This window comes from Thamnophis elegans, chromosome 17, assembly GCF_009769535.1.
Source record: "Thamnophis elegans isolate rThaEle1 chromosome 17, rThaEle1.pri, whole genome shotgun sequence".
NCBI lineage: Eukaryota > Metazoa > Chordata > Lepidosauria > Squamata > Colubridae > Thamnophis > Thamnophis elegans.
In genome coordinates, this window is record NC_045557.1 from 15,083,722 (window position 1) to 15,110,312 (window position 26,591).

The 26,591-nt window shown below is 42.7% G+C and overlaps 1 long non-coding RNA gene across 1 annotated transcript; it reads left to right on the forward strand.

Moving 5' to 3' along the window:
• Positions 1 to 2,202: 2,202 nt before the first annotated feature.
• LOC116520062 lies at positions 2,203 to 23,394 on the forward strand. The gene is made up of 2 exons (XR_004256712.1): positions 2,203 to 2,277; positions 23,350 to 23,394. It is a non-coding gene; the product is annotated as an uncharacterized LOC116520062 (long non-coding RNA).
• The last annotated feature ends 3,197 nt before the right edge of the window (positions 23,395 to 26,591 follow it).

Here is a 26,591-nt window from a genome sequence, read left to right on the forward strand (position 1 = left end):
AAGAGCCGTATTCAATTCAAGCACACTGCAATAACTTGTTCTTTTTTTAAAAACCCACTGTTTGTTTTTCTTCCTCTATGATTGCAACTTCATCTGAATTTCAGCCGAAATATAATCAGAATTTAAATTTAGGTGTTAAGATAAATCTTCAGGTTTTAAGGTCCATCAAAACACCATTTAATGATGAAAACAGCCATGTCCCTTCAATAACCTAGGGTATTTTACCCTTCCTTCCACCAAGATTGCAACCTTCATCCAATTCAAACTGAAATAATCAGAATTTAAATTTAGGTGTTAAGAATAATCTTCAGGTTATAAGGTCCATCAAAACAGATGCTTAACGATGAAATGTGTGGTTTCCAGAGAAAACCCCACCCATGGTGAACCAGACTCAAGGAGACATTCCTGGGCAGGAGAACAAGGCATCTGTGGAACTGCCCGACTCCAGACTTGTGGGGTTCTTCATCACTGGAGGTTTTGAAAGAAGAGATTGGGCAACCGTTGCCTGGAATTGTGTAGGGTCTCCGGCCTTAGGAGGAAGTTGGGTAGAAGACTCTTCTATTCTTTATTCTATTCTACTCTATTCTCTTCCTTATTCTATTCTATTCCTTATTCTATTCTATTCTACTCTATTCTCTTCCTTGTTCTGTTTTATTTTATTCTATTCCTTATTCTATTCTATTCCTTGTTCTATTCCTTATTCTATTTCTTATTCTATTCTATTCTATTCTGCTCTACTCTACTCTATTCTATTCCTTATTCTATTTTATTCTATTCCTTATTCTATTCTACTCTATTTTATTCCTTATTCTATTTTATTCTATTCCTTATTCTATTCTACTCTATTCTATTCCTTATTCTATTCTATTTTATTCCACTCTACTCTATTCCATTCCATTCCATTTTATTTTATTCTATTCCGTTCTCTTCTATTCTAGAGCATCACAATGGCCCTGTAGGTGGATTACTGCCAGATTTGAGACACAACATCCAACAAGTTTCACCAAGACTTTCTCAAGGTCACTAGAGGGTCAGGGGTCAGGCTTGATTTACAAAAAAAACATGTTGACAGAAGATTGCAATTATGACCATTTCCACACTTATGACCATGGCACCACCTCTACCATCACATGATCAAAATTCAGATCCTTGGCCATTGGTTCATATCGATGACTGTCATGTCATCCCTTTTTCGGAAGTTCTGACACAGCCAATTCAAAGGGAAGCCAGGTTTCCTTACAACCAAGTTCCTAACTTACAACTGCAAGGATTGACTTAACAATGGGGCAAAGAAGGTCGGAAAACAGGGCAAAAGCCGCTTAAACCACTATCAATGGGGCTCAAACTTCACAACTTCCAGATGGGACCTTAAGAGCTTCCATGGATGGCTCAGGAGAGGGGCCTCCAAACTGGTCACTTTAAGACGGTGGACTTCAACTCCCAGGATTTCCTCAGTGAGCCGAAGTAATCTGGGGGTTGAATTCCACCCTTCTTAAAGTGATCAAGTGTGGAGCCCCCTGAGTAGAGGTTAAAGTTTGCATGTAACAAGGATTTCCTCTGATGTGGATCAAAGATTGATCAGGAGTTTGGGGCGTCCTTTTCCGCAGGTTGAATGATAGCCTGTAGGAATAATCACGGTTTTAAATTAATCCTGGGATTAGGTTAATCAAGTTACATTTTGGTGGATTCATTTGCTCTTTAAAGGGATTGAAGGTTGGGCCCATCTCTTGGGACCGGCATCGTGGGACTGGCATAAATTGGGCACCGGTCTCTGTGGAAGAGGGGCGAGGGTGGACTATAGGGCCTGTTGAACCCAGTTCCAACAATCCACTTGTGGTATTTGTAGAGGAAACTGCTCTCAAAATCCGCCTTCCCAACTCTAAAAGGATCTCGCTCCAGGGGTATGCAAGAGAACACAGAATCATGGAAGGAACCTCGGAGGTCTTCTAGTCCAACCCCCTGCTCAGGCAGAGACCCTACACAATTCCAGGCAAACAGTTGCCCCATATCTTCTTTCGAAACCTTCAGTGATGAAAAGTATAATTTTCTCTGGAAACCACTTATGTCGAATGGGGCAGTCATAAAAAAGGGTCATAAGTTTAAGGCCAAGGTGGCTGTGAGTAATAACCACAACGGCCACACAACATCAATGAGGAAGAACTCCATGCCCACAACTATTCAGCAGCTGCTTTATAAATTCCGCAAGGCTTCTCCTTCCTCAATTCACTTCTCTCTCCGAGCTCCTGAAGACTCCTCCGATCGGATCTCCCAGCCGAGGTGAGTTATTGAATGGGACACGGCTGTTTTCATTGTTAAGAGGCTGTTTTGATGCACCTGAAAACCTGCAGATTTTAATCTAAATTTAAATTCAGATTTATTTCAGTTTGAATTTGGATGAAGGTTGCAATCTTGGTGGAAGAAAAAAAACCCAGTGTTTCTTTTTAAAAAAACCAAGTTATTGCAGTGTGCTTGAATTGAATATTGCTCTTTTAACAGTTGGCGGCTGTTTTCGATGCACCTTAAAATCTGAAAATTTAACTTAAGCCTAAACTTAAATTCAGATTTATTTTGAAACCAAATGAAGGTTGTGATCTTCAAAGAAGGAACGTCGATTTTAAAAACGAATTGGGTTATTGGCAGGTGATTGAACTGAATGGGTGTTGTTCTCCATTGTTCCCAAGAACAATAATATTTGCTGATTATTTCTAGATTTACATATTGGGAGAACCACAAAGAATTGGCCAAAAAAAATCATCCTGCTTGGGAATAGATTGTTTCTTCAAGGTGTATGAATTCAGGAGCTGGTGATTGGCCTCACCTGAATTAAGTAGTAAGAATAAATATTGGCTTAACTTAGTTATGGGACACCTGGCATGTTATATTTTTGCCTCGGATTCATTGAGACGCCTCGATTTGCCAAAAACCAACGAAAACCAAACAAACCCACTTTAGCCAGCAGAGGGTAGCCATGTTCCTCCTCCTCCTCCTCCTCCTCCTCCTCCTCCTCCTCCTCCTCCTCCTCCACCACCTCCTCCTCCTCCTCCTCCTCCTCCTCCTCCTCCTCCTCCTCCTCCTCCTCCTCCTCCTCCTCCTCCTTCTTCTTCTTCTTCTTCTTCTTTCTTCTTCTTCTTCTTTTTTGAGAGTAAGAATGGAATCTTTATTTTTAAGCAAATTAAATAGCCCAATTTATTTATTTACTTATTTCCAAAACAACATATGTTGCAAAAAAGTATATCAGCTGGTTACAAAAAGCCTTTGTGCATCTCTTCCACCATCATCAAATATAATTCATATTAATTCAAATATCTTAACTCAAATATTTACCATATTAACATCATCATACCTCCACATTTATTTGACTACAGTTATTTAAACATCCTTCATCCTTAAATATACCAAGATTCAATCCATAACCACATGCTGCATTTCATTTACTTATTTATAAATCCTCCATTAACATTAAGTCCTCATAATCCTGTTTTAGCTAAACATCCATAATATTTAATACCAAAGATTTCTAATCCTCCATGTATATAATTTATTATCATTATCCTTTCTTTATTTAATTAGATCCTATATCATAGCATTTTCCCCCTATTAGTTAAAATTTAACTGTATATAATTTTTTAAAATGATAATTATTATTGTTATTAATAATCTTTATATATAGTCCAAAAATATTTCTAACCTTCCCTTCTCATATCCAATTATTACTTATCATGGTTCTTCTTCTTGAATTTATCTTATTATCATTTTTTTAAAAGGACGGAAACTTGGTTTTGGGGGGGGCAAAGGAAGCTCTATTGTCCGATTTTGATAACTGTCATCTCCACCAATGAGGGAGATGGAGCGGAGCCTCCAGGTTCAGGAGCAGTCTACCATCAAGGGATGGAGAAAGCAGGCCGGAAGGGAGCAAAATTACTCAATAAAAATTTGATGATTGAAACAACCGACGATTCTTTTTTTCATCTCTTTCCCAGGTTCCTTCAGTCATCCAGGATGAGCTACCAGAATCAGCAGGGCAATCAAAACACCTTTTACCCCCCAGTATATGCAGTGGGGCCCCACCTCAACAGTATGGCGGCCAACCTCCGCAGTATGGTGGCCCAGGTCAGCAGTTTGGCGGTCCCCCTCACGATGTATGGCGGGCCAACCTCAGATGTCTGGCGCCAACTCAGAGTATGGCGGTCCACCTCAGATGTCTGGCGGCCAACCTCAGATGTCTGGCAGCCAACCTCAGATGTCTGGCGGCCAACCTCAGATGTATGGCGCCCAACCTCACCGTGCTAACCGCCCATTTTACCATGCTGCTCCCCTCCCCAGCAACGCTACTGCAAGTAGAAGGACCAAAATGCAGATGCTGTTAAGAAGCTGTTGAAGGCAACGTCCAGAAGGAGAATGGAGAAGGAGAAGGTCCATCTCTCGGCGTCCAACCTCAACCCAACACGGAAGCCCACCAAGAAACAAGACCCTGAGAATTGATGCTGTCCACGCAACTCTGGGGTGGCTTATTCCGTTGGCTTCTCGAAGGCCAACCCAACCACCGAAGGCCCAAGGGGATGGAGAACTCAGCAGCCAAAACCATCATGAGAACTTCCAAGAGAACCGGTCTCCTGATCCTTAATCATGTCATGGTCTTCTCCTACCTTTCCCCTTCGGTGTTTTGCCCTGCGCTCTGCTTGTCCCTTGGCAAAATGTTATTAAAATGCATGAATTAGCCGGCATTGGAGAGTTGCCTTTCTGTGGGGCCTTGGGTGTGGGGAGGAAGTCCAGAGGGCAGGACAAGAAACAATGGTTGGAAATGAATCAAGGGGAGAAGCAACCTGGAATGGAGGAGAAACTTCCTAACAGTGGGGGCAATGAACCAGTGGAGGTTTTAAGAAGAGACTAGATCTGAAAGGGGATAGGTTCTCCCCCTTGAGCAGGAGGCTGGACTAGAAGACCTTCACGGTCCCTTCCAGCTCTAGTCTACTCTATTCTACTCTACTCTATCCTTATTCTATTCTATTCTATTCTATTCTATTCTATTCTATTCTATTTTTCTACTCCACTCCACTCCTCTCTACTCTACTCTACTCCTATTCTTTTCTTTTCTATTCTATTCTATTTTACACTACTCTACTCTTCTCTACTCTACTCCCCATTCTGTTCTGTTCTATTCAATTCTATTGGACCACAATGGCCCTGTAGGATGGACTTACTGGCCAGATTTCAGACAGAACATTCAACCAGGTTTCACCAAGACTTTCTCAAGGTCACTAGAGGGTCAGGGTCAGGCTTGATTTATAAAAACACAGGTTGACTTACAACTGCAATTATGACCATTTCTTACATTTATGACCGTGGCATCATCCCTACCATCACATGATCAAAATTCAGATACTTAGCCATTGGTTCATATCGATGACTGTCATGACATCCCTTTTTTCGGACCTTCCAAGCAGCCAATTCAAAGGGAAGCCAGGTTCCCTTAATGACCGTTTTCCTAACTTAACAACTGCAAGGATTGACTTAACAACGGTGGCAAGGAAGGTCGGGAAACGGGGCAAAAGCCACTTAGCCACTATCAATAGGGCTCAAACTTCACAACTTCCAGATGGGACCTTAAGAGCTTCCATGGATAGCTCAGGAGAGGGGCCTCCAAACTTGGCCACTTTAAGACAGGTGGACTTCAACTCCCAGAATTCGTCAGCCAGCCGAGGAACTCTGGGAGTTAAAATCCACCCATCTTAAAGTAACCAAGTATGGAGCCCCCTGACTTAGAAGGTTAAAGAAGGGGAAGGCTGAGGGTGTCAATGTTTCCATGTTCGTGTGTGTTTGTATTGCAGTGGTTTGTTCATTCAAGCTAAGTTCTCCTAGCCCAGAGCCTACGTATTATAATAACCATTATTAAATGATTAGGTAATACGCTTCTGAGTCTGCTCCAGGCAGAACCAGCAGCCCCCCCACCTCTGCAGGAGACCCTCCCCAATTCCAGGCAAATGGTTGTGCCGTATCTTCTTTCCAAACCTCCAGTGATGGATCATCCACACCTCCTGGAGGGAAGCCCTTCCACTGTGCATTGTTCTCATGACCAGGAAATTTCTCTTTAATTTCTCTAATTAACTTAGTTGAAGTTGGGATTTCTTTGGAAGCCATTTATATCAAAAGCGTCATAAGTGCAAGTCATTAAAACAGGGTCATAAGTTCAAGGCCAAATATAATCAATTGATTCATTGTCCCATTTTGTTCAAACAGAAGAATAGGGTAGAGTAGAGTGGAATAGACCAGAATAAGGAATAAAATAAGAATAAGAAAACAGCAAATCGAATCGAATCAAATAGCAGCTGGAAGGGACCTTGGAGGGTCTTCTAGTCCAGCCCCCTGCTCAAGTAGCCAGGGGGCTAAAGCTAAAGTGGGTTGATTGGTTTTCGTTGCTTTTTTGGCAAATCGAGGGGTCTCAATAAATCCGAGGCAAAATATAACATCCCATTGTGTCCGCCAACAGTTAAAAGAGCCGTATTCAATTCAAGCACATTGCAATAACTTGTTTTTAAAAAAGAAACTGGTTTTTTTTCTTCCTCTATGATTGCACTTTCATCTGAATTCAAACTGAATTTAATGATGAAAACAGCCGTGTCCCCTTCAATAACTTAGGGTTTACAATACAATACATACAATAGCAGAATTGGAAGGGACCTTGGGAGGTCTTCTAGTCCAACCCCCTGCCTAGGCAGGAAACCCTATACCGTTCCAGACCAATGGCTATCCATCTCTTCTTAAAGACTTCCAGTGTTGGGGCATTCACAACTTCTGGAGGCAACTTTTGTTCCACTGATTAATTGTTCTAACTGCCAGGAAATTCCTCCTTAGTTCTAAGTTGCTTCTCTCCTTGATTAGTTTCCATCTATTGCTTCTTGTTCTACCCTCAGGTGCCTTGGAAAATAATTGACTCCCTCTTCTTTGTGGCAACCCCTGAGATATTGGAACACTGCTAACATGTCTCGCATAGTCCTTCTTTCTCTTAAACTAGAAATACCCAATTCCTTCAACCGTTCTTCCTATGTTTTAGTCTCCAGTCCCCCTAATCCTCTTTGTTGGTTTTCTCTGCACTCTTTCTAGAGTCTCCACATCTTTTCTACATCGTGGCGACCAAACTGAATGCCGTATTCCACGTGTGGCCTTCCCAAGGCCTTATAAAGTGGTATTAACCCTTCACGTAATCTGATGTTATCCCTCTGTTGATCAGCCCTAGAATTGTGTTGGCTTTTTTGGCAGCTGCTGCACACGGCTGGCTCCTATTTAAATGGTTGTCCACTAGGACTCCAGATCCCTTCACAGTTACTATTATTGAGCAAGGTACCACCTATACTGTACCTGTGCATTTCGTTTTTCTTGCCTAATGTAGAACCTTACTCTTTCCACCACTGAATTTCATTTTGTTAGATAGTGACCAATGCTCAAGTTTGTCAAGATCCTTCTGTATCTTAAGCCTGTCTTCTGGAGTGTTGGCTATTCCTATCAGCTTGGTGTCATCTGCAAATTTGAGGAGTTCCCCATTTATTCCCTCATCCAAATAATTGATGAAGATGTTGAAGAGTATTGGGCCCAAAACAGAGCCTTGGGGTCTCCAACTGCATCCCTCCCTCCATGTAGATGCAGTTCCATTGAGGACTACACGTTGAATGCGATTGGTCAGCCACTTACAAATCCATCTGTCTAATGATTTGCGCATGTGCGAGGCAGGATGGCCGCTGGTTTCCTTTGCTCCGTCCGTGGAGCAAAAAAAACGCCGAAATAAACCGGCGTTCTGGATCGGAGCCTTACAAAACAGGGTCCCTGCAACGGAGCGAAATCCTGGGGAGCTGAACAAACAATCTTTCGCAGGGTCGACGCTCCCAAACGTCCTCTGTCCCACGCGGCAGCCCGGAGTGTGCTTTGCAGCGCTCGTTTAGGCTGGCGGAATGGCGGCGCTGCGCTAAAGGCTTTGCTTTGGCGTTTTTAAGCCTTAGGCGTTTTAGTCACCTACAAGCAGCTTTGGACCAGCGTTTTACGATCTTTTATGGTCCTAGCTTTAGCCCTATTTCCTTTGCTGATTGGGAGGACCCTGGTGCTTAGTTGTCTCCGGAGGACTATTGTTATTCAAGGAGGGTGGGTGATTCGAACGATGCTGGAGGAGGCAAGGCAGCTGGTTTTCTCCCGGCTGCTGTAGTCTCTTTAGGCGCCCCCCCCTCCCTTTCTACTCTGGTGGATTATATTACTGGATGTTTTTGGCGTTTTTCGACATCTTTGGCCCTGTTTTCCTTGGAATCTCTTTAGACTCTGTTGCTGACTTTATAGAGGGTAGTTGGTTTGATATGGGGCGGTATAAGACCTGGCAGCTGGCCTTGCGGCCATTACCACAACCCCTTAATCTACCCCCTAGGCCTTTTTTACAGCACGGCCTCTCCTTTTCTCCCTGGCCCTCAGTTCGCTCTTACTTATATGGGACTTTACCATATGGTTCCTTACTCACGGCTACTGGACATTGGACATTGGACTCACGATCTAGTTCGGTTGGTACGATCATTGCCGCCCGTTGTTGTTAAGAGACTCCATCTTAGCCCCTTTGGAGCTTCTATCCCATACCATCTACACCATCTTTACCATCTATCACGCAAGAAGAGAGAAGAAGACAAAATCTTTCTCCCTATTTATATTTCTGCGAACCCACCTGACTGGACTTTATGCGAACCCATCTACCATCCAATCCTAATTTAAGAGCTGCACATTATTTTTTATTCTTTTAACAAATTCTTCCTTTTTTCTTCTCTCTTCTTCTTTCTGTCTTAGTATGGGATATGTTTGTGTTATGCCTTTTGAGTGAATGTTCCCACTTTTATTGTAATTATTGCTGTATTTTTGTTTGTTTTTAACCATTACGTGGGGATTGTTTGGGTGAGTGAATGAATATGTATGACTCGGAGGGCCTGCTGGGGAATGTGGGGGCCACTGAGGTGGCTGGAGGGATTACTGCTACGGGAGTGGGTCGGAGCATTATGGTCACTACAGGGAGAGGCAGAATACGGCGGGGACTTAGGGCTGGCCATTACCGGGGAAGGAGGGTTCGCTATATTACAGAGATCCCTCCTTCTGGCCCTATGAGTCCCACTCCAAGGCCAGATGGTGCGAGTAATCAGGAACCCTGGTCTCAGGCTGCTGTTGCTAAATGCCAGTCTGTTGTTCACAAGGCTCCCCTGACCGCTGCAGATACCAGCCGGAACACAGAGGATCACTTGGCAAACCATCTCTGGGTTGAGTTTCAGGATGTTGCCTCTGGAGATGTGACAAGGCCATTCGAGCTGTGAGTGCCTCCACCTGTATTCTGGACCCGTGTCCATCCTGGCTGGTTGCCAACAGCAGTGAGGTGACACGTGCTGGATCCAGGCGGTCGTAACCGCCTCCCTTCGGCAGGGGCACTTCCCCGCTGCACTTAAAACGGCGGTGGTGAGACCCCTCCTGAAGAAACCATCCTTGGATCCAGCCATTTTAAATAACTACCGTCCTGTCTCCAACCTTCCCTTTGTTGGGAAGGTTGTTGAGAAGGTGGTGGCCTTCCAGCTTCAACGGGCCTTGGAGGAAGCTAGCTACCTTGACCCCTTCCAGTCTGGCTTCAGACCCGGTTACAGCACAGAAACCGCTTTGGTCGCATTGACCGATGATCTCTGGAGGGCCGAGATGGAGGCCATGCGTCCATCCTGGTTCTCCTTGACCTCTCGGCGGCTTTCGATACCATCGACCATGGTATCCTTCTGCGACGACTGCGGGAGGTGGGGGTGGGAGGCACTGTTTTGCAGTGGTTCTCCTCCTACCTCTCGGACAGGTCGCAGTCGGTGTTGGTCGGGGGGCAGAGATCGTCCCTGAGGCCCCTAAAATATGGGGTGCCGCAGGGTTCGGTCTTATCCCCCCTACTATTTAACATATACATGAAACCGCTGGGCGAGATCATTCGGAGGCACGGGATAAAATACCATCAATATGCGGACGATACGCAATTGTATCTGTCCGCCCCGTGCCAACTCAATGAAGCGGTGGACGTGATGAACCAGGGTCTTGAGGCCGTTAAGGACTGGATGAGCTCTAACAAACTGGTACTCAACCCGGACAAGACCGAGTGGCTGTTGTGTTTCCCTCCCAACAATTTGGCTAATGTTCCATCTATCAGGCTGGGGGGTCAAATTTTATACCCCTCAGATAGGGTTCGTAACTTAGGAGTCCTCCTGGATCCACAGCTGACTCTCGACCATCATCTGTCGGCTGTGACCAGGGGGGCATTTGCCCAGGTTCGCCTGGTCTGCCAGTTACGACCCTACCTGAATCGGGAGGCTCTCACAACAGTCACTCGAGCCCTTGTGATCTCTAGGCTGGAATACTGCAATGTGCTCTACATGGGGCTGCCCCTGAAGTGCATCCGGCGACTGCAGTTAGTTCAGAATGCGGCCCGCGCGAGTGATAGTGGGCGCACCTCGGTTCGCCCACATTACACCCATCCTCCGCGAGCTGCACTGGCTACCTGTTGATCTCCGGTGCGCTTCAGGGTGCTGTTGACCATCTTTAAAGCCCTTCATGGTAGTGGATCTGAGTACTTGAGAGACCGCCTTCTGCCGATTACCTCCCTCCGACCGATAAGATCGCACAGACTGGGCCTCCTCCGAATTCCATCCGCCAGTCAATGTCGACTGGCGACTACACGGAGGAGAGCCTTTTCTGTTGCAGCTCCGACCCTGTGGAACGATCTCCCCGTCGAGATACGCACCCTCACCACCATCCAGGCCTTCCGCGCAGCCCTTAAGACCTGGCTATCCCAACAGGCCTGGGGATAAGCCTCTAATTTGCCCCACCCGAGTGTTGAATGTTGAATGCAAGTTGTGTTTTTATTACTTTATTTTGCTCACATATTGTTTATTTTGAATTGCACCCCCTCCCTAATGATTGTAAGCCGCCCTGAGTCCCCTCAGGGAAAAGGGCGGCCTATAATCCTAATAAAATACTAAAAATACTAAAAATACTAAAAAAATACTAAAATACTAACCCACATTCTTCTACTTTATCTAGTAGTAAGTTATGGTCTACCTTATCAAATGCATTACTGAAATCCAAGGTAAACTATATCGATGGCATTCCTCTGGTCACTAATTTTGTCACTTTGTCAAAGAATGCAATAAGATTAGTCTGGCATGATCTGTTTTTGACAAACCCACGTTGGCTTTTGGCTATTACTTTGTTTGCTTCTAGGTGTTCGCTAATTCATTGCTTGATTATCTTTTCCAGAATCTTTCCTGGTATTGAGTTCAGGCTGATAGGTCTGTAGTTTCCTGGTTCTGTTTTTTTCCCCCTTTTTTGAAGATGGGAACCACATCAGTTCTTTTCCAGTCCCTGGCAGTTCCCCGGTGCTCCAGGATCTCTGAAAGATATAGTTCAGTGGTTCTGAGATCTCGTCTGCCAGTTCCTTCAGAACCCTGGGGTGTAATCCATCGGTCCTGGTGATTTGAACTCGTCTAGGGTAGACAGGTGCTCACTTACCATTTTCTTCCCTATTTCAATTTGTGTTCCTAATCTGATTTTTATGGTGCCGTTTTTGATAGGTTGGACTGTTTTATCCCTTTGTGTAAAGACAGATGCAAAACATGAGTTAAATAGTTCTGCTTTCTCCCTGTTGCTCATCACTTTCTTGCCATTTTCTCCCAGCAATCGACCAATTATTTCCTTAACCTTTTTCTTGTTTTTAACATGTTGGAAGAAGCTTTTTTGTTATTTTTTACTTTCGTGGCAAGCCTTTCTTCATTTTGAGCCTTTGCTTTCCTCACTTTATCTTTACATGCTCGGGCTATTTGCTGATATTCTGCCTTATTTATGTCTCTCCCCTTTCCACTTTTTATACTTATCTATTTTGTCTTTCAATTTGTCAGAGAGTTCTTTATGCAGCCATGCTAGTTTCTTTTGGGAGTTGTTATTTTTCTTCTTCATTGGTATTGTGCTAGACTGGGCTTTTGTAATCTCATTTTTCAAAATTTCCCAAGCTTCTTGAGTTGTTTTCCACTTGAGGATTCTCATCCATGGAATTCTTCCCAAGCTCTCTCTAAGTTTATTGAAATTAGCTTTCTTAAAGTCCAAGAGTCTAGTTTGACTTTGTTCTACTACTTGTGTTTGCATAATGTTGAATTCCAATATTGCATGGTCACTTCCCCCAGGGTTTCTGTGGCTTCAACACCTTCTATCATTTCCTCTCTGTTAGTGAGAATTAAGTCCAATATTGCTGATCCCTTTGTTCCCTTCTCTACTTTTGGGAAACAAAGTTGTCTGCTAGGTTTGCTGGAACCGGTTTTTTTCCCTTCCTTCCACCAAGATTGCAACCTTCGTCCAAATTCAAACTGAAATAAATCTGAATTTAAATTTAGGTGTTAAGATAAATCTTCAGGTTATAAAAACAGCTGCTTAATGATGAAAATGCGTGGTTGCCAGAGAAAACCCACCCATGGTAGACCAGACTCAAGGAGACATTTCCTGGGCAGGAGAACAAGGCATCTGTGGAACTGCCCAACTCCAGACGTTGTGGGTTGTTCATCACAGGAGGTTTCAAAAGAAGAGATTGGGCAAACCGTTTCCCTGGAATTGTGTAGGGTCTCCTGCCTATTCCTTATTCTATTCTATTCCTTATTCTATTCTATTCTATTCCATATTCTATTCATTCCTTATTCTATTCTATTCCTTATTCTATTCTATTCCTTATTCTATTCTATTCCTTATTCTATTCTATTCTATTCTATTCTATTCCTTATTCTATTCCTTATTCTATTCTATTCCTTATTCTATTCTATTCCTTATTCTATTCTATTCCTTATTCTATTCCTTATTTTATTCTATTCTATTCCTTATTCTATGCTGTTCCTTATTCTATTCTATCCTAATCTAACCTAATCTAATCTAAACCAGTCGATTCTGTTGGACCACAATGGCCCTGTAGGGTGGACTCCTGGACAGATTTGAGACACAACATCAAAGTTTCACCAAGACTTTCTCAAGGTCATTAGAGGTTTACAAAAGACAGGTTGATGTAAGACTGCAATTATGACCATTTCTCACACTTATGACCGTGGCATCATCCCTACCATCACATGATCAAAATTCAGATACTTAGCCATTGGTTCATATCGATGACTGTCATGACATCCCTTTTTCGGACCTTCCAAGCAGCCAATTCAAAGGGGAAGCCAAGCTCCCTTAATGACTGTGTTCCTAACTTAACCACTGCAAGGATTCCCTTAACAACGTGGCAAGGAAGGTCGGGAAACGGGGCAAAAGCCGCTTAGCCACTATCAATGGGGCTCAAACTTCACAACTTCCAGATGGGACCTTAAGAGCTTCCATGGATGGCTCAGGAGAGGGGCCTCCAAACTTGGTCACTTTAAGACGGGTAGACTTCAACTCCCAGGATTCCTCAGCCAGTCGAGGAATTCTGGGAGTTGAATTCCACCCGTCTTAAAATGACCAAGTGTGGAACCCCCTGACTTAGAAGGTTAAAGTTTGCATGTAACAAGGTTTTCCTCTGATGTGGCTCAAAGATTGATCAGGAGTATGGGGAAACTGATTAGCTTGCAAATGGATTTCCTTCAATGCCATTGGTCCATCAGCTCCTTCTCCTTCATCAGTTCCGCGTCAGAGTCATTCTTGTGTTTGTGCATCCTCTGTATTCTTTCAATACAATGAAAAATAGAAGCAAAAGAACTATTTGAATCAGAGGTTGCTACTATTTGTCTATTTCTGTTTATGCTCTACTAGCCAATAACTCAACATTCCCCGGGTATTTATTTATAGGGGAAAATGTCCAGACCAAATATAATTTCTTTACCAGAGGGAGACCCCTTCTGGAATACTGCGAAGCCGTTATCATGACAACTCCACTGTACAGTAGAAGCCATTTTAAGGCACAACAGACTGCATTTTAACCGACCCACCCCTGAGAGGTGTTAGGGGTATCTTACCCTAACTGTATTTTACTCAAGAGCATAAGTCATCTGTGCTGAAGTTTGATTCAAATTTAAATTATATATCGATTCTGGACCACTGTGAGTTTTTTTTTTAATCCTGTTTCTTAAATGAGATTTAATTTTAGTTTCTTCTGGAAACGTTGCTTCTTTTTAAGACTCTTTAACATTTTGAAATTTTGTTTTGTATTTTTCTTTGTTTATTTTTAATTTTGGAGGGAGGAGTTTTGTATTATAACTTTTTTTCTCAATAAAATAAAAAATAGAACCAAAATAAATATTTGAACCAGAAGCTGCTACCATCTGGCTATTTCTGTTTATCTCTTTAGGAAATGGAATGGAATGGAATAAGAATTAGAATAGAATGGAATTTTGAATAGAATAGAATAAGGAATAGAATAAGAAATGGAGGATCGAATACGAAAGAGAATAGAATAGAATAGAATAGAATAGAATAGAATAGGAGCTGGAAGGGACTGTGGAGATCTTCTAGTCCACCCCCTGCTCAAATAGGAGACCATATCCCATTACAGACAAATGATTTTCCAATTTCTTTTTGAAGCCCCCCAGTGAGGGCAAAGGAAGGAAGGAAGGAAGGAAGGAGGAAGGAAGGAAGGAAGGGAAGGAAGGAAGGAAGGAAGGAGTAGAATAGCAGAATAACAAGTTGGAAGGGACCTGGGAGGTCTTCTAGTCCAGCCTCCTGCTCACGCAGGAGATAACTTATCCCATTTCAGATAAATGACTGTCTAGTCTCTTCTTAAAAACCTCTCAGCGAGGGAGCAACCACAACTTCTAGTGGCAAGCTGTTCCACTGGTTCATTGCCCCCAATGTTAGGAAGTTTCTCCCTCCTCCATTCCAGGTTGCTTCTCTCCTTGATTCGTTTCCAAACCATTGTTTCTTGTCCTGCCCTCTGGACTTCCTCCCCACACCCAAAGGCCCCACAGAAAGGCAACTCTCCAATGCCGGCTAATTCATGCATTTTAATAACATTTGCCAGGGACAAGCAGAGCTCAGGGGCAAAACACCAAAAGGGGGAAGGCAGGAGAAGACCATAACATGATTAAGGATCAGGAGACCCGGTTTCTTCTTGGAAGTTCTCATGATGGTTTTGGCTGCCAAGTTCTCCATCCGCGTGGGCCTTCGGTAGTAGGGTTGACCTTTGAGACGCCAATGGAATAAGCCACCCCAAAGTTCCATGGACAGCATCAATTCCCAGGTCTTGTTTTCTTGGAGAGCTTCCGTGTTGGTTGAGGTTGGAAGCCGAGAGATGGACCTTCCCCTTCTCCATTCTCCTTCCGGATGTTGCCTTCAACAGCTTCTTAACAGCATCTTGGATTTTGGTCCCTTCTACTTGGCGGTAGCGTTGCTGGAAGGGGGCAGCACAGTTAACATGGGTGGTAGCACGGCTGACATGTGGTGTAGCATGGCTAACAAGCATCTTGGATTTTGATCCTGCTCATTGGGATATCACTGCTCAGCACCGACTGCTGAGGAGGGACGCCCAACAGCTGAGGTTGGGTGCCGGACGGCTGAGGTGGGGCACCGGATGGCTTGGTGGAGCACCGGATGGCTGAGGTGGAGCACCGGGACGGCTGAGGTGGAGCACTGGACGGGCTGAGGTGGAGCACCGGATGGCTGAGGTGGATCACCAGACGGCTGAGGTTGGAGCACCGGACCGCTGAGGTGGAGCGCCGATCGATTGAGGCATCGCAATGGATGGCTGAGATGGAGCGCCTGACGGCTGAGGTGGGCCATACCACTGCGCATAAAAGGTGGACCACTGCAGAGGTGGGGCATACCATTGAGTAGATGAGGCGCCCGATGCCTGAGGTGGGGCGTACCACTGCAGAGGTGGGGCCATACCACTGCTGAGATGAGGCACCCGATGGCTGAAGTGGGGTTCCCGATGGGCTGAGACGTGGCACCGGACGGTGCTGAGGTGGGGTTCCTGATGGCTGAGGTGGGGCACACCACTGCTGAGGTGGGGGACCCCCTGTGGAAATGGGTGGTTGGGTAGTTTGAACCAACGGCTGATTCTGGAAGTTCATCATGGATGACTTGAAGGACCTGGGAAGAGATGAAAAAAAAGAATCGTCCGGTGTTTCAATCATCAACATTTTTATTGAGTAACTTGCTCCCTTCCGGCCTGCTTTCCTCCATCCCTTGATGGTAGACTGCTCCTTAACCTGGAAGCTCCACTCTGTCTCACTCATTGGTGAGATGACAGTTATCAAAATCAGACAAGAGAGCTTCCCTTACCCCCCAAAACCAAGTTTCCATCCTTTTAAAAAAGGACGCAAGTAAAAAATGCAAGTAGAAAATAAGGGCCACCTTTGGGGGAAGGGAGCAGCATTCCGTGGGGCCGTCAGCGTTGAGTCATGCCGGCCACATGACCCCGGAGATGCTTTCGGATAGTGCTGGCTCTTCGGCTTTGAAACGGAGATGAGCACCACCCCCTAGAGTCAGGAAACGACTAGCAGATATGTCGAGGGTTTGGATTTGAAACGATCTCAGCCAGGAAGCTAAAGTGGGTTTATTTGGTTTTCCTTGGTTTTTGACAATCGATGAATCTGAGGCAAATATAACAACCCAGTGTGTCCCATAACTAAGTGAAGCCAAGTTATTTATTTTACTACTATAATTCAGGGGAGGGCCAATCACCAGCTCCTAAATTCATAAACTGAATGAAACAATCTATTCCCAAGCAGGATGATTTTCTAATTCTTTGTGGCTTCTCCCAGTGTGTACATTTAGAAATAATCACCAAAGATTTGATTCTGGGAACAATGGTAAAAAACCCATTCAATTCAATCATCTGCCAATAACCCAATTCTTTTTAAAAACAAATTCCTTCTTTGAAGATTGCAACCTTCATCTGAGCTCAAAATAAATCTGAATTTAGTGTAGCCTTAAGGTAAAATCTTCAGATTTTAAGGTGCATCGAAGCAGCCGTCGACAGTTTAAAAGAGCCGCATTCAATTCAAGCACACTGCAATAACTTGGTATTTTTTAAAAGAAACACTGGTTTTTTCCTCCTCCCTGATTGCAACTTTCATCTAAATTCAAACTGAAATAATTGGAATTTAAATTTAGGTGTTAAGATAAATCTTCAGTTCTAAGGTCCAGCAAAACAGCTGCTTAAGAATGAAAACAGCTATGTCCCTTCAATAACTAGGTTCCCCCCCCTTCCTTCCACCAAGATTGCAACCTTCATACGAATACAAGCCAAATAAATCAGAATTTAAATTTAGGTTTTAGTTAAAATCTTCAGGTTTTAAGGTGCATCAAAACAGGCTTAACTTGAAAACAGCCGTGTCCCTTCAATAACAGGGTTTTTTATTCCTTCCTTCCACCATGATTGCAACCATCCAAATTCAGACTGTAATAAATCTGAATTTAATTTTAGGTGCTTAGTTAAAATCTCAGGTTTTCAGGTGCATGCATCAAAACAGCCTCTTAACATGAAAACAGCCGTGTCCCATTACATAACTAACCTCAGCTGGGAGATCTGATTGGAGGAGTTTCAGGAGCTCAGGAACGAAGTGAATTGAGAAAGCAGAAGCTTTGGAAAATTTATAAAGCAGCCGCTGATTTCGTGGTCATCAAGTTCTTCCTCATTTATGTTTGTGTGGCCCTTCTGGCATTACTCAGATCCGTCTTGGCCTTGACCTATGACCATTTTTTATCCTGCCCCTTTTATCACATAAAGTGATTTCCAGAGAAAATTCGATTTCCATTTTGTTCAGACAGAAGAATAGGATAGAATGGAAAGGAGATGGGTCCAGAGAAATCCAATTCATTGTAAACAAGACTCAGACCACACTAACCATCTGAGAAGGTTCATCACCTCAGAGGAATCCATATTTCGTGCAGTCTTTAACTTTCTAAGTCAGGGGGCTCCAGAGTTGGTACTTTAAGAAGGGGAATTCAACTCGCGAATTCCCGGTTGTCAGAAGGTTGCAAAAAGGGATGACATGACAGTCATCGATATGAACCAATTGCCAAGCATATATGAATTTTGATCATGATGGTAGGGATGGTTGCCACAGTCATAAGTGTGTGAAATGGTCATATTTGCAGTCTTACGCCAACCTTTCTTTTGTAAATCAAGCCTGACCCTTGACCCTCTAGTGACCTTGAGAGTCTTGGTGAAACGTGGTTATCTCAAATCTAGCCAGTAGCCCATCCTACAGAGACATTTTGGTCCAATAGAATGAGTTGAGTTGAGTTGAGTTGAGTAGAGTTGAGTTGAATTGAGTAGAGTAGAGTAGAGTAGAGAATAGAATAGAGAGAGAAAGAATAGAATAGGAATAGAATAAGGAATAGAGAATAGAATAGAAAAGAAAAGAAAAGAATAAGAGGAATAGAGAGAGAGAATAGAAAAGAATAGAATAGAATAGAAGAAGGAATAGAGTAGAGAATAGAATAGAATAGAATAGAAGAAGGAATAGAGTAGAGAATAGAAAAGATCGAATAGAATAGAAAGGATAGAGTAGAGAATAGAAAAGAATAGAATAGAATAGAAGAAGGAATGGAGTAATGAGAGAATAGAATAAAAGGTCTTGGCCTTTGAACTTATGATCCTTTTTATGACTGCACCTTTGAAATATGTGGTTTCCAGAGAAATCCTGACTCATGTAAACAAGACTCAGACCAAACCTCACCATCAGAGAAGGTTCATCAGGTCCAGAGGGAAATCCATATTTCGTGCAATCTTTAATCTCTAAATAAGAGGGCTCCAGTGTTTGGTTACTTTAAGACGGGTGGATTTCAACTCCCAGAATTCCTCGACTGGCTGACAGCGCTGGCTCTTCGCTTTGAAAGGAGATGAGCACCGCCCCCTAGAGTCGGGAACGACTAGGAGATATGTGCGAGGGTTTGGATTTGAAACAGTCTCAGCCAGGAAGCTAAAGTGGGTTTATTTGGTTTTCTTTGGGGTTTTTTCGGCAAATCGAGGGGGTCTCAATAAATCCAAGGCAAAATATAACATGCCAGTGTGTCCCATAACTAAGTTTTAGCCAAGTTATTTATTCTCATTACTATAATTCAGGGGAGGCCAATCACCAGCTCCCAAATTTATAAACCTGAATGAAACAATCTATTCCCAAGGCAGGATGATTTTTGCCAATTCTTTGTGGTTTCTCCCAATGTGTAAATCTAAAAATAATCACCAAGATTATTGTTCTGGGAACAATGGGGAAACAGCCATTCAATTCAAGCACCTGCCAATATCGCAATTCTTGTTAAAATCGACTTGCCTTCTTTGAAGATTGTAACCTTCATTTGGTTTCAAAATATATCTCAATTTAGGTTTAGGCTTAAATTAAAATATTTAGTTTTCTAAGGTGCATTGAAACAGCTGCTATAAATTAAAACAGCCACATTCAATTAAAGTCACCTTTCAATACTCACTTTGCTCTTTAAAAAATGGGTTTTCTGTCTTCCTCTCTTATTGCCACTTTCATCTGAATTCAAACTGAAATCAATTGGAATTTAAATTTAGGCTCAAGTTAAAACCTTCAGTTTTTAAGGTGCACAGAACAGCCCGCTAAGATTAAACAGCCGTCTTTCAATTCTAGCACCTTTCAAAAATTCTTCTCCTTCCCTGATTGCTACCTTCATCTGAATCTGAAATAAATCTGAATTTAGGAGTAGCCTTAAGTTAAATATTCAGATTTTAAGGTGCATCGAAACAGCCACCAAGAGTTAAAGAGGCCGTATTCAATTCAAGCACTCTGCAATAACTTGTTCTTTTTTAAAAAAACCACACTATTTTTTTTTCTTCCTCTATAATTACAACTTTCATCTGAATACCAACCGAAATATAATCAGAATTAAATTTAGGTTTAAGATAAATCTTCAGGTTTTAAGGTGCATCAAAACACCATTTAATGATGAAAACAGCCGTGTCCCTTCAATAACCTAGGGTATATTTACCCTTCCTTCCACCAAGGATTGCAACCTTCATCAAATTCAAACTGAAATCAATCTGAATTAAATTTAGGTGTTAAGATAAATCTTCAGGTTTTAAGGTGCATCAAAAACAGCCGCTTAACGATGAAAATGAGTGGTTTCCAGAGAAAACCCCACCCATGGTGACCAAGACTCAAGGAGACATTTCCTGGGCAGGAGAACAAGGCATCTGTGGACTGCCCGCCTCCAGACATTGTGGGTTCTTCATCACTGGAGGTTTTGAAAGAAGAGATTGGGGCAACCGTTTGCCTGGATTGTGTAGGGTCTCCGGCCTTAGGAGGAGTTGGAGTAGAAGACTCTTCTCTTCTATTCTTATTCTATTCTATTCCTTATTCTATTCTATTCTATTCTATTCTACTCTATTCTCTTCCTTGTTCTGTTTTATTTTATTTATTCTGTTCTATTCCTTATTCTATCTATTCCTTGTTCTATCCTTATTCTATTCCTTATTCTATTTTATTCTATTCCTTATTCTATTCTGCTCTATTTATTCCTTATTCTATTTTATTCTATTCTATTCTACTCTATTCGATTCCTTATTCTGTTTATTCTATTCCTTATTCTATTCTACTCTATTCTATTTCTTATTCTATTCTATTCTATTCTATTCCACTCGGGAAACGGGGCAAAACCCACTTAGCCAGTATCTGTGGGTCTCAAACTTCACAACTTCCAGATGGAACCTTAAGAGCTTCCATGGAGGGCTCAGGAGAGGGGCCTCCAAACTTGGTCACTTTAAGACGGGTGGACTTCAACTCCCAGGATTCATCAGTGAGCCGAAGAAAATCTGGGGGTGAATTCAACCCATCTTAAAGTGATCAAGTGTGGAGCCCCCTGACTTAGAAGGTTAAGTTTGCATGTAACAAGGATTTCCTCTGATGTGGATCAAAGATTGATCAGGAGTTTGGGGTGTCCTTTTCAGCAGGTTGAATGGTAGCCTGTAGGAATAATCACAGTTTTAAATTAATCCTGGATTAGGTTAATCAAGTTACGTTTTGGTGGATTTATTTGCTCTTTAAAGGGATTGAAGGTTGGGCCCGTCTCTTGGGACCGGGCATCGTGGGACTGGCGTAAATTGGGCACCGGTCTCTGTGAGAGGGGCGAGGGTGGACTATGGGGTCTGTTGAACCCAGTTCCAACAATCCAACTTGTGGTATTTGTAGAGGAAACTGCTCTCAAATCCATCCTTCCCAACGCTAAAAGGATCTCGGCTCCAGGGTATGCAAGAGAACACAGAATCATGGAAGGAACCTCGAGGTCTTCTAGTCCAACCCCCTGCTCAGGCAGGAGACCCTACACAATTCCAAGCAAACAGTTGCCCAATCTCTTCTTTCAAAACCTACAGTGATGAGAAGTATAATTTTCTCTGGAAACCACTTATGTCGAAAGGGGCAGTCATAAAAAAGGGTCATAAGTTTAAGGCCAAGGTGGCTGTGAGTAATACCACAACGGCCACACAAACATCAAATGAGGAAGAACTCCATGCCCACAAACTATTCAGCGGCTGCTTTATAAATTCTGCAAGGCTTCTCCTTCCTCAATTCATCTCTCTCCGAACTCCTGAAGACTCCTCCAATCGGATCTCCAGCCGAGGTGAGTTATTGAATGGGACACGGCTGTTTTCATTGTTAAGAGGCTGTTTTGATTCACCTGAAAACCGACAGATTTTAACCTAAATTTAAATTCAGATTTATTTCAGTTTGAATTTGGATGAAGGTTGCAATCTTGGTGGAAGAAAAAAACCCAGTGTTCTTTTAAAAAACCAAGTTATTGCAGTGTGCTTGAATTGAATATTGCTCTTTTAACAGTTGGCGGCTGTTTCGATGCACCTTAAATCTGAAAATTTTAACTTAAGCCTAAACTTAAATTGAGATTTATTTTGAAACCAAATGAAGATTGTAATCTTCAAAGATGGAATGTCGATTTTAAAAAGAATTGGGTTATTGGCAGGTGATTGAACTGAATGGGTGTTTTCCCCATTGTTCCCAGAACAATAATATTTGCTGATTATTTCTAGATTTACATATTGGAGAAACCACAAAGAATTGGCCAAAAAATCATCCTGCTTGGGAATAGATTGTTTCATTCAGGTGTATGAATTCAGGAGCTGGTGATTGGCCTCACCTGAATTAAAATAGTAAGAATAAATAATTGGCTTAACTTACTTATGGGACACACTGGCATGTTATATTTTGCCTCGGATTCATTGAGACGCCTCGATTTGCCAAAAACCAACGAAAACCAAACAAACCCACTTTAGCCAGCAGAGGGTAGCCATGTTTCTCTCCTCCTCCTCCTCCTCCTCCTCCTCCTCCTCCTCCTCCTCTCCTCCTCCTCTCTCCTCCTCCTTCTTTCTTCTTCTTCTCCTTCTCCTCCTCTCCTCCTTCTCCTTCTCCTTCTCCTCCTCCTCCTTCTTCTTCTCATCTCTCCTCCTCCTCCTCCTCCTCTCTCCTTCTCTTTCTTCTCCTCCTCCTTTCCTTCTCTTCTCCTTCTCCTCCTCCTCCTCCTCCTCCTCCTCCCTCTCTCCTCCTCTATCCTCCTCTCCTCCTTCTTCTCTCTTCTTTTCTTCTCTTCTTCTTCTTCTTCTTTAGAGAGTTAGAATGGAATCTTATTTTTAAGCAAATTAAATAGCCCAGACAACATGATTTTTATTAAGCAATAAGAAATTTATCTTTTTTTTCTTTTTTAAAATAAATTTATTTATTTATTTATTTCCAAAACAAACATATGTTGCAAAAAGTATATCAGCTGGTTACAAAAAGCTTTTGTGCATCTCTTCCACCATCATCAATATAATTCATATTAATTCAAATATCTTAACTCAAATATTTACCATATTAACATAATCATACCTCCACTTTTATTTGACTACAGCTATTTAAACATCCTTCATCCTTAAATATACCAAGATTCAATCCATAACCACATGCTGGCATTTCATTTACTTATTTATAAAATCCTCCATTAACATTAAGTCCTCATATCCTGTTTTAGCTAAACATCCATAATATTAATACCAAAGATTTCTAATCCTCCATGTATATAATTATTATCATTATCCTTTCTTTATTTAATTATACCTTCCCTTCTCATATCCAATTATTACTTATCATGTTCTTCTTCTTGAATTTATCTTATTATCATTTTTTTAAAAGGACAGAAACTTGGTTTTGAGGGGGGGGGCAAAGGAAGCTCTCTTGTTTGATTTTGATAACTGTCATCCACCAATGAGGGAGATGGAGTGGAGCCTCCAGGTTCAGGAGCAGTCTACCATCAAGGGATGGAGGAAAGCAGGCCGGAAGGGAGCAAATTACTCGATAAAAAATTGATGATTGAAACAACCGGACGATTCTTTTTTCATCTCTTTCCCAGGTTCCTTCAAGTCCTCCAGGATGAGCTACCAGAATCAGCAGGGCATTGGAAACACCTTTTACCCCCAAAATATGCCATGGGGCCCACCTCAACAGTATGGCGGCCAACCTCCGCAGTATGGCGGCCCAGGTCAGCAGTTTGGCGGCCCAGGTCAGCAGCCTGGCGGTCCACCTCAGATGTATGGCGGCCAACCTCAGATGTATGGCGGCCAACCTCAGATGTATGGCGGCCAACGTCAGATGTATGGCGGCCAACCTCAGATGTCTGGCGGCCAACCTCAGATGTATGGCGGCCAACCTCAGATGTATGGCAGCCAACCTCAGCCGGGCTACCGCCCATTTTAACCGTGCTGCCCCCCCCCAGCAACGCTACCGCAAGTAAAAGGACCAAAATTCAAGATGCTGTTAAGAAGCTGTTGAAGGCAACATCCGGAAGGAGAACGGAGAAGGAGAAGCCATCGCTCAGCTTCCAACCTCAACCCAACACGGAAGCCCACCAAGAATACAAGACCCTGGGAATTGATGCTGTCCACGAAACTCCAGGGTGGCTTATTCCATTGGCTTCTCAAAGTCCAACCCAACCACCAAAGCCCACGAGGATGGAGAACTCGGCAGCCAAAACCATCATGAGAACTTCCAAGAAGAACCGGTCTACTAATCCTTAATCATGTCATGGTCTTCTCCTGCCTTCCCCCTTCTGGTGTTTTGCCCTGCGCTCTGCTTGTCCCTTGGCAAAATGTTATTAAAATGCATGAATTAGCCGGCATTGGAGAGTTGCCTTTCTGTGGGGCCTTTGGGTGAGGGAGGAAGTCCAGAAGGCAGGACAAGAAACAATGGTTGGAAATGAATTAAGGGGAGAAGGAACCCTCTATTCTATTATTCTATGTTCTGTTCTGTTCTGTTCTGTTCCGTTCTGTTCTATTCTATTGGACCACAATGGCCCTGTAGGATTGTCTACTGGCCAGATTTCAGACACAACATTCAACCAGGTTTCATCAAGACTTTCTCAAGGTACTAGAGGGTCAGGGGTCAGGCTTGATTTATAAAAGACACAGGTTGACTTACAACTGCAATTATGACCATTTCTCACACTTATGACCGTGGCACCATCCCTACCATCACATGATCAAGATTCAGATACTTAGGCATTGGTTCATATCGATGAACCAATGAATGAACTGTCATGACATCCCTTTTTCGGACCTTCCAAGCAGCCAATTCAAAGGGAAGCCAAGTTCCTTAACAACCGTGTTCCTAACTTAACCCCTGCAAGGATTCACTTAACAACGGTGGCAAGGAAGGTTGGGAAATGGAGCAAAAGCCACTTAGCCAGTATTTATGGGGCTCAAACTTCACAACTTCCAGATGGGACTTAAGAGCTTCCATGGATGGCTCAGGAGAGGGCCTCCAAACTTGGCCACTTTAAGACGGGTGGACTTCAACTCCCAGGATTCATCAGCCAGATGAATCCCACCCATCTTAAAGGACCAAGTGTGGAGCCCCTGACGTAGAAGGTTAAGAAGGGGAAGGCTGAGGGTGTCATGTGTCCATGTTCATGTGTGTTTGTATTCGCAGTTGGTTTGTTCATTCAAGCTAAGTTCTCCTGGCCCAGAGCCTACGTATTTTTAATAGCCATTATTAAATGATTAGGTAATACGCTTCTGAGTCTGCTCCAGGCACAACCAGCAGCCCCCCCACCTCTGCAGGAGACCCTCCCCAATTCCAGGCAAACAGTTGTGCCGTCTCTTCTTTCCAAACCTCCAGTGATGGATCATCCACACCTCCTGGAGGGAAGCCCTTCCACTGGTGCATTGTTCTATGACCAGGAAATTTCTCTTTAATTTCTCTAATTAACTTTAGTTGAAGTTGGGATTTCTGGAAGCCATTTATATCAAAAGCGTCATAAGTGCAAGTCATTAAAAAAGGGTCATACGTTGAAGGCCAAATAGAATCCATTGATTCATTGTCCCATTTTGTTCAAACAGAAGAGTGGAGTGGAATGTAATAGAATAGAATAGAATAAGAAATAGAATAAGAATAAGAAATAGCAAATCGAATCTAATCGAATAGCAGCTGGAAGGGACCTTGGAGGTCTTCTAGTCCAGCCCCCTGCTCAAGGAGGAGACCATATTCCATTGCAGACAAATGATTTCCAATCTCTTCTTTTTATATTAAAGTTTTTTTAATTTTAATGTTCATAACATATAATCACATGTATACTAATACATAACCAACATCATATTGTATTATTAAATGTTTATAACAATTCAATTTACCAACAACTCCCAAAAATCAGTTACTGTCTTCTGCTCTCTGTCTACCATATTTGTACTTTATCCATCACTTCCTTCTCCCCTCTTCCTCCCCCCCCCCTCCTTTCTTCCTCTGTCACCTCCCTACTTCCCCTTCCTCTCCCTTTCTCCTCTCTCTCCTTTCCACTCCTCTTTCTCTCCTCCTCTACCCCCCCCTTGCCCTCTTCCTATTCCTCCCTTCTTCCCTTCCCTCTCTCCTCTACTTCCCACTCTTCATCTCGTTTACTTGGTGTATTTCAGCCTCTGAGCAAGTTCCCTTTTAGGTTGATGGCATTTATAATTCCTTTTCAATATTTAATTTTTCTCCTCCTTTTTAGTAAAAAAAATCAAAATAAAAGTATGCATATATAGTCATTGTGCTTTTAAAACCCATCTCCCCTCCAGCCTAATTTTGGCCGAGATGTAGACCTGGTTACAATTCCTCGCTATTCTCATCATTATCTTTATATAATTAGACATCCTTCCATGCCCCAGAAAAAAGATTCTGTTTTTATCTCAATAGTTTCCCATTGTAGGTATATTTCACCTTCCCTCTCTATTTTTCCTTATCTTGGATTGGATTATCCTTAATTGTCTTTAGATGGAAATCCTCGCTGTTCAATGTTTCACTTCCCTTAATCTATTATATAAAATAACAAGCGGTAAACATATTTCAACCCATGCTTAGTTGTCCTTCTTTTGTCATATTCAATCAGTTCGCAACTCAATTTAATTATCTTAAAATTTTGGATCATAAACCTCTCCTTTACCACTCCCCATATCAGTTTCATATTATCCATGTTCCATATATTGTAACCTTTATTTAACTATCTTTCCATTATCATATTCAACCAGTTAGCAACTCCATTTCATTGTCATGGTTTAGGAATAAAGCCCTTATCTTTATGCTGGTTTTCCCAATTTCTTCTTGAAACCCCCTCCGTGATGGAGA